Consider the following 7,792-nt stretch of genomic DNA (forward strand, 5'->3'; position numbering starts at 1 on the left):
AGGAGTGAGAGCGCACTATGTACATTTGAGGCCTAAATTGGTGATTTGCACAGGGGTGGCTGATTTTACAGCATAAAACAAAAAAATAAATACCCACATGTGAACCCATTTTGGAAACGACACCCCTCACGGAACCTTAACAAGGGGTATAGTGAGCCTTAACACCCCACAGGTGTTTGACGAATTTTCGTTAAAGTGGGATGGAAAAATGAAAAAGAAGAACATTTTTAACAAAAATGCCGGTGTTACCCTTAATTTTTCATTTTCACAAGGGAAAAATAGGGAAAAAGCCCCCCAAAATTTGTAACCACATTTCTTCTGAGTAAGAACATACCCCATATGTGAATGTAAAGTGCTCTCCTGGCGCACTACAATGCTCAGAAGAGAAGGAGTGCCATTGGGCTTTTGGAGAGAAAATTTGTCCGGAATTAAAGGCCACGTCTGTTTACAAAGCCCCCATAGTGCCAGAACAATGGACCCCCCCCACATGTGACCTCATTTTGGAAATGACACCCCTCATGGAATGTTATAAGGGACACAGTGAGCTTTCACATATAGTTATGTGTTTCAAATGTCCACAGGATTAGAGGATACAGTTATCCCTTCCAACCATGGATATGTATATATTATTCATCGATCCTAAATCCCACAAGGGGTTCCTGGGGGGTCCCAGCAAATAGTTCCCCACTCCTTGCTGTGCACCGATGGTGTGGGCTATTTAATCCTATGTTTTTATTTTTATATTTATTTCTTCAATAGATCAAATTAGACTTCAGATGTAGTGGAGTCGCAATTTAAAACCCTAAACTGTCACAGTTTGCGACTCCACTACATCTGAAGTCTAATTTGATCTATACTGGGGGGGGGGGGGGGAAGTTGGTGCGTCTTATACGGCGAATACCTGCGGCCATCAACGGCCGGGACCCACGGCTAATACAGGACATCACCGATCGCGGTGATGCCCTGTATTAACCCTTCAGACGCGGCGATCAAAGCTGACCGCCGCGTCTGAAGTGAAAATAACACTAACCCGGCTGCTCAGTCGGGCTGTTCGGGACCGCCGTGGTGAAATCGCGGCATCCCGAACAGCTTACAGGACACCGGGAGGGACCTTACCTGCCTCCTCGGTGTCTGCTCCGTGCCGGGATCCCCTGCATGGCCGTCGCTCTCCTTCGACGTCATCACATCATCGCGCACGCCGTCCCGTCATCCAATAGGAGTGGCGTGCGTAGCGACGTGATGATGGCGACGGAGAGCGTGGATCCCGCGGAAGAAGACGTCCAGAGCGTCGGGGACACCACGGGGACGCGGTGACAGCGATGGAGCGACATCCAGGGCAGCGGTGACGGGTCCGGAGCGGCGAGGACACGTGAGTATTACCTCCTATACCAGTGGTCTTCAACCTGCGGACCTCCAGATGTTGCAAAACTACAACTCCCAGCATGCCCAGACAGCCGTTGGCTGTCCGGGCATGCTGGGCGTTGTAGTGTTGCAACATCTGGAGGCCCGCAGGTTGAAGATCACTGTTGGATTCAGAATCTTTTTTTTCTAGATTTTGGTGCCTCCTATAAGGCGAAAAATACGGTAATTAGTAATACGAATCTTTTATTTGCAAAAGTTACATCTAACTGGAATTTAAAAAAAATGAAGTTATAAGCTTTTTGATAAGAGTATCTCTTCTATACATGTTTGTGCAGAAGGCAGGCTGTGAAGAGGTTGGAGATAAGCTATACTGTGTGTTAGTAGACTTCAGTAATGAAGCAGAGGAAAAGACCTGATATTGTCTGAAGCATCAGATCCCACTGTGAAAACTGGCATTGTGAACGGCGGTTTTCTTCATTCACTCTCATCAGAAAATATTGAATCCAGCCCTAGGAGCTTGTGCAGTAACATGGTAAAAAATAGCAATATATTGTATCATACTAATCCTAAAAAAAATCTATTCACTGCCCTGCTGCTTATTGTCGTAGTGTCTCTTATGATGTATTACTTGAATAAGAATATTTGTCTAATATTTAGTATTCTATCCCCAACGGAATAAAGTTGTGCAGACACATCATTGATGTGCAGCAGAAGAAATGTTCTCTGTTTTAGCTTTTCATAAATCTCTAAACGCTGTGAACAGTATGCTCTTGTACTGCAGCACAGCTTTTCTTTCCCATTAGATAATAATCCACTCCAAAAATGAAATAGGATCATTATATTGCTTTTGGGATTTATTTTTTTCCGTACAAAAAAGTTTTTCCACACTATCCACAAATATTTGGATACCTTCTTTTTAATGCAGTTTTTTTTTCTCTTTGTTTACATCAACTGGTGCCAGAAAGTTAAACGGATTTGTAAATTACTTCTATTAAAAAATCTCAATCCTTCCTGTACTACTTAGCTGCTGAATACTACAGCGGAAATTCTTTTCTTTTTGAAACACAGAGCTGTCTGCTGACATCATGAGCACAGTGCTCTCTGCTGACACCTCTGTCCATTTTAGCAACTGTCCAGAACAGCATATGTTTGCTATGGGGATTTCCTTTTACTCTGGACAGCAGAGAGCACTGTGCTCATGATGTCAGCAGACAGCTCTGTGTTTCAAACGGAAAAGAATTTCCACTGTAGTATTCAGCAGCTAATAAGTACAGGAAGGATTAAGATTTTTTAATAGAAGTCATTTACAAGTCTGTTTAACTTTCTGGCACCAGTTGATTAAAAAATTTTTTTTTAACCGGAGTACCCCTTTAAGGATGGACCCATTTTTTTACCTTAACGACCAGGCTCTTTTTTTTTATTAATTAAAATAAAATGAAAAAGAGCCTGGTCGTTAAGGTAAGAAAAATGGCACGTGTCTCTTTAACCCCTTAAGGACCGGGGCTTTTTGCGTTTTTTCATTTTCAATTTTTCCTCCTGAACTTTAAAAAATCATAACTCTTTAAAATTTTCACCTAAAATTCTATATGATGGCTTATTTTTTGCGTCACTAATTCTACTTTGTAATGACATTAGTAATTTTACCCAAAAATCTACAGTGAAACGGGAAAAAAAATCAATGTGCGACAAAATTGATGAAAAAACACTATTTTGTAAGTTTTGGGGGCTTCTGTTTTTACACAGTACATTTTTTGGCAAAAATGACACCTTGTGTTTATTCTGTAGGTCCATACGGTTAAAATGATACCCTACATATATAGGTTTGATTTTGTCTCACTTCAGAAAAAAATCATGAATACATGCAGGAAAATGTATACATTTAAAATTGTCATCTTCTGACCCCTATACCTTTTTTATTTTTCTGTGTTCAGGGCACTATGAGGGCTCATTTTTTGCGCCGTGATCTGACGTTTTTAGCGGTACCATTTTTGTTCTGATCAGACTTTTTGATCACTTTTTATTCACTTTTTTGTGGTATAAAAAGTGATCAAAAATGCAATATTTTGGAATTTTTTTGCGCGCATGCAATTGAACGTGCGGTTTAAAAAGTGGTATATTTTTATAAGTCGGACATTTCCGCACGCGGTGATACTACATATGTGTATTTTTATTAACACTGTTTTATTTTGTTACTAGGAAATGCCGGGTGATTCAAACTTTTAATTCAGAAGGGAATACCTGAAAGGGTTAACTTTTTTTTTTACACTTTTTTTTTGCAAGCTGATAGGTGCCATAGAGACCTATCAGCTTGCAATGGCTGATTTCATTCACAGACTGCTTCCTTGCTGTGGCAACAATCAGTGAAATCGGTGATTGATTGCTCAAGCCTTGATCTCAGGCTTGAACCATTCAATCAGCGATCGGACTGCAGGAAGGAAGGTAAGACACCTTCCTCCTGTAGTACAACTGTTCAGGATGCCGCGATTATATCGCGGCGATCCTGAACAGCTCCCTGAGCTAGCCGGGCACTTTCACTTTAGTTTTTAGCTATTAGCGGCGGGTCCTGGCTTCACTATGACACCAGGCCCACCGCGATATGATGCGGGGTTACCGTGTAACCCCGCGTTATATCGCAGGACCGGGACACATGACGTAGCGGTACATCATGTGTCCTTAAGGAGTTATATGGTAATAACTTTAGAATGCTTTTTGTGAGCGGAACGGTTCTTATATTATTTTTTTCCTGACATATTGAGGGGCATTTACTAAGGGGTTTAGTAATTTTTTTCTGACTATTTTTGGCACAAAATTGTCGCAATTGCGCCTACCCTATTTTTTGTGCGACTTTCTCTAGCAAGAGCTAGAAAGTCAAATTTTTTTTCCCGCTTAATTTACGCTAGTTTACAGTTTTGACTTGCAGTGGTCAGGTATTTATTAACTGAGACAGTCGCAGTTGCGCAATAAACTGTCGCAACGGCCGTAAAAAATGACTAAATTTACTCCAGCTCCAACATGGAACAGGAAAAGCTACTGCCGCCCGGGCTCCGACATACTTTCTCCCCGCTACCCTCACTGCGCTACCGGGGCACTACAGTGATTTACATCCCACCCCTCTCACCTGCCAGCGCCACACAACTTCCATCTGTCTGCTGTTGCAAGACTACAAGTCCCAGCATGCCCTTACAGTGAGGACACGCTGGGAGTTGTAGTCTTGTAGCAGCGGGAGCTGAGCGGCGCGGGCGGGAGACAAGGGGGGGGGGGGGGGGTAGCGGGGAGGCCGTATGAGGAGCCCGGGCGGCTGCACTGTAATCTCAGCCTGGGCTTTGGCTTTGGCTGTCAGGGCATGCTGGGTGTTGTAGTTCTGCAACAGCTGGAGGGCCACAGTTTGCCACACTAGTGTGTGGTCTGTAAACTGTAGTCCTCCAGCTGTTGCAAAACTAAACAGCTGAAGGGGACCGGCGAAGACGTTCACTTACCCTTCCGAGGCTCCAGCGACGATCGCTGACGGAGATCGTCGGGCAGCACTGTCGCGCGGCAGTGTCATGCAGCGCTGGATCCTACGGAAGCCGGTAAGTTGCCCAAGCTTCCCAACCAGGGTGCCTCCAAATGTTGCAAGACTACAACTCCCAGCATGCCTGGACACCCTTTGGCTGTCCAGGCATGCTGGGAGTTGTGGTTTTGCAACAGCTGGAGGCACCCCTGTTGGGAAACACTGGCCTAAAACAGTGTTTCCCAACCAGGGTGCCTCCAGATGTTGCAAGACTACAACTCCCAGCATTCCTGGACAGCCATTGGCTGTCCAGGCATGCTGGGAGTTGTAGTTTTGCAACAGCTGAAGGGCCACAGTTTGCAGACCACTGGTTTGTGGTCTGTAAACTGTAGTCCTCCAGCTGTTGCAAAACTAAACAGCTGAAGGGGACCGGCGAAGACGTTCACTTACCCTTCCGAGGCTCCAGCGATGATCGCTGACAGAGATCGTTGCGCGGCAGTGTCGTGCAGCGCTGGATCCTACGGAAGCCGGTAAGTTGCCCAAGCTTCCCAACCAGGGTGCCTCCAAATGTTGCAAGACTACAACTCCCAGCATGCCTAGACAGCCTTTGGCTGTCCAGGCATGCTGGGAGTTGTAGTTTTGCAACATCTGGAACACCCTGGTTGGGAAACACTGGCCTAAAACAGTGTTTCCCAACCAGGGTGCCTCCAGATGTTGCAAAACTACAAGTCCCAGGTTGGGAAACACTGTGCCCGGCCTCCGCCCCACCTTACTGTAAGGGCATGCTGGGAGTTGTAGTCCTGCAGCTGGGGGCAGGGGACAAGCTTGTCACTTGCCCACACATCTCCTGCACCACACAACTACAACTCCCAGCATGTCCTTACTGTAAGGGCATGCTGGCAGTTGTAGTCGTGCGGGGTGGGAAATGTGTGAGCAGGTGATAATAAATGTACTAACCCATTATTTTTTTTTCTTCTCATTTCAGATCCGTGTATCCTGTGGACTCCTTCGGATTCGGTGGACTACTTCGATGACCAGCGTTTTTCTTTGTTTGATTTTAATAAAATGGTTAACGATGGCTTGTGGGGGAGTGTTTTTTGTAATAAAAATGTTTTAAAACCTGTTGTGTTTTTTCCTTACTTTACTAGACAGGCTTAGTAGTGGAAGCTGTCTTATAGACGGAGTCCATTACTAACCTGGGCTTAGCGTTAGCCACAAAAACAGCTAGCGCTAACCCCCTATTATTACCCCGGTACCCAACGCCACAGGGGTCCCGGGAAGAGCCGGTACCAACAGGCCTGGAGCGTCAAAAATGGCACTCCTGGGCCTAGGCGGTAACAGGCTGGCGTTATTTAGGCTGGGGAGGGCCAGTAACAATGGTCCTCGCCCACCCTGGTAACGTCAGGCTGTTACTGTTTGGTTGGTATTTGGCTGAGAATGAAAATAGGGGGGACCCTATGCGTTTTTTTTTTAAATAAATAATTAAATATATAAAAAAAAACATAGGGTTCCCCTATTTTTATTCTCAGCCAAATACCAACCAAACAGTAACAGCCTGACGTTACCAGGGTGGGCAAGGACCATTGTTACTGGCCCTCCCCAGCCTAAATAACGCCAGCCTGTTACCGCCTAGGCCCAGGAGCACCATTTTTGACGCTCCGGGCCTGTTGATACCGGCTCTTCCCGGCACCCCTGTGGTGTTGGGTACCGGGGTAATAATTGGGGGTTAGCGCTAGCTGTTTTTGTGGCTAACGCTAAGCCCGGCTTAGTAATGGACTCCGTTTATAAGACAGCTTCCACTACTAAGCCTGCCTAGTAAAGTAAAAAAAAAATTTGTTCGTCGTCCATTTAGACGAAGATGTCGTCTATGTGTCCCACCATTTCAGCCATGTGCTGGGATGGTGCCAATACATAGACGACGTCTTCCTCGTTTGGTCAGGAGACACAGACCAACTTAAGGCCTTTCACGAATAATTGAATTCTATTCATTCTACCATTAAATTCACGTTATCTTATTCTACCAATAGTGTACAATTTCTGGACACTACAGTAGAGATACAGGAGAACTACCTGCAGACAGACTTGTTTGTCAAGCCTACAGATAGTAACGCCATTCTAAGGTACGATAGCAAACATCCAAAATATATATATATGCTTAATTCTTTACCAACAAGCCAGATGCTTAGAGCAAAAAGAATTGTCAGTTCGGATGACAGGTTGGAAATAGCCCTCAACAAGATGGCATCAAATTTCACAGAACATAGTTACCCCCAAAAATTGAAAGAACTAAGTAGACACAAGATTGTGCAGACATCTGAATCTTCCACAGACATGAAAAAACTAGAGAAGTCCCCACCCAGGGTCGCATTTGTTTCCACTTTCTCTGATATCTCAGGGAGGGTATCGGGAATATTGCGACGACAGTGGCACATTCTAAGAGATGGTTATGACAAGGTGGAGGAATTTTCATCTCCTCCACTCATGTCATACCGGAGAACAGGCAACCTTAGAGACCGCCTTGTAAGGGCAGATGTGAGTGGAAAACGCTCCAAACAGAGCTACATTACTAGTGCTAACCTGGGGTCCTTTCCCTCTAGATCGTGTGTGAACTGGTCCCTTATGCACAGGGGCAACAAAATCACACACCCTACTACGGGTGAGGAATTCCAGATTAAGCACTACTTGACATGTAACTCTACCCATGTGGTTTATGTACTATGGTGCCCATGCAAACTCCTATATATAGGAGAAACTACATGGGACTTCAAAACCAGAATAAACCATCACAGATATACAATCCAGAAAAAACGGCAAGATCTCCCAGTGGCTAAACATTTTGATGAACTTGGTCATACTGAATGAGAACTACGGTTCATGCTGTTGGACCATGTCCCCCCACTTAAGAAGGGAGGGGATTAGACCAGCAAACTGAAGCGGTGT

At 44.9% G+C, this 7,792-nt stretch overlaps 1 long non-coding RNA gene across 1 annotated transcript in view; it reads left to right on the forward strand.

The window, feature by feature from the left end:
- LOC130355405 (uncharacterized) overlaps positions 1–5,930 on the forward strand; it is a 32,057-nt gene extending 26,127 nt beyond the window's left edge. The window contains exons 3-4 of the long non-coding RNA XR_008888509.1: positions 1,698–1,894; positions 5,838–5,930. This is a non-coding gene — a long non-coding RNA (uncharacterized LOC130355405). The remainder of the gene's footprint in view (positions 1–1,697; positions 1,895–5,837) is intronic.
- The last annotated feature ends 1,862 nt before the right edge of the window (positions 5,931–7,792 follow it).

This window comes from Hyla sarda, chromosome 2 (assembly GCF_029499605.1).
Source record: "Hyla sarda isolate aHylSar1 chromosome 2, aHylSar1.hap1, whole genome shotgun sequence".
NCBI classification, from domain to species: Eukaryota; Metazoa; Chordata; class Amphibia; order Anura; family Hylidae; genus Hyla; species Hyla sarda.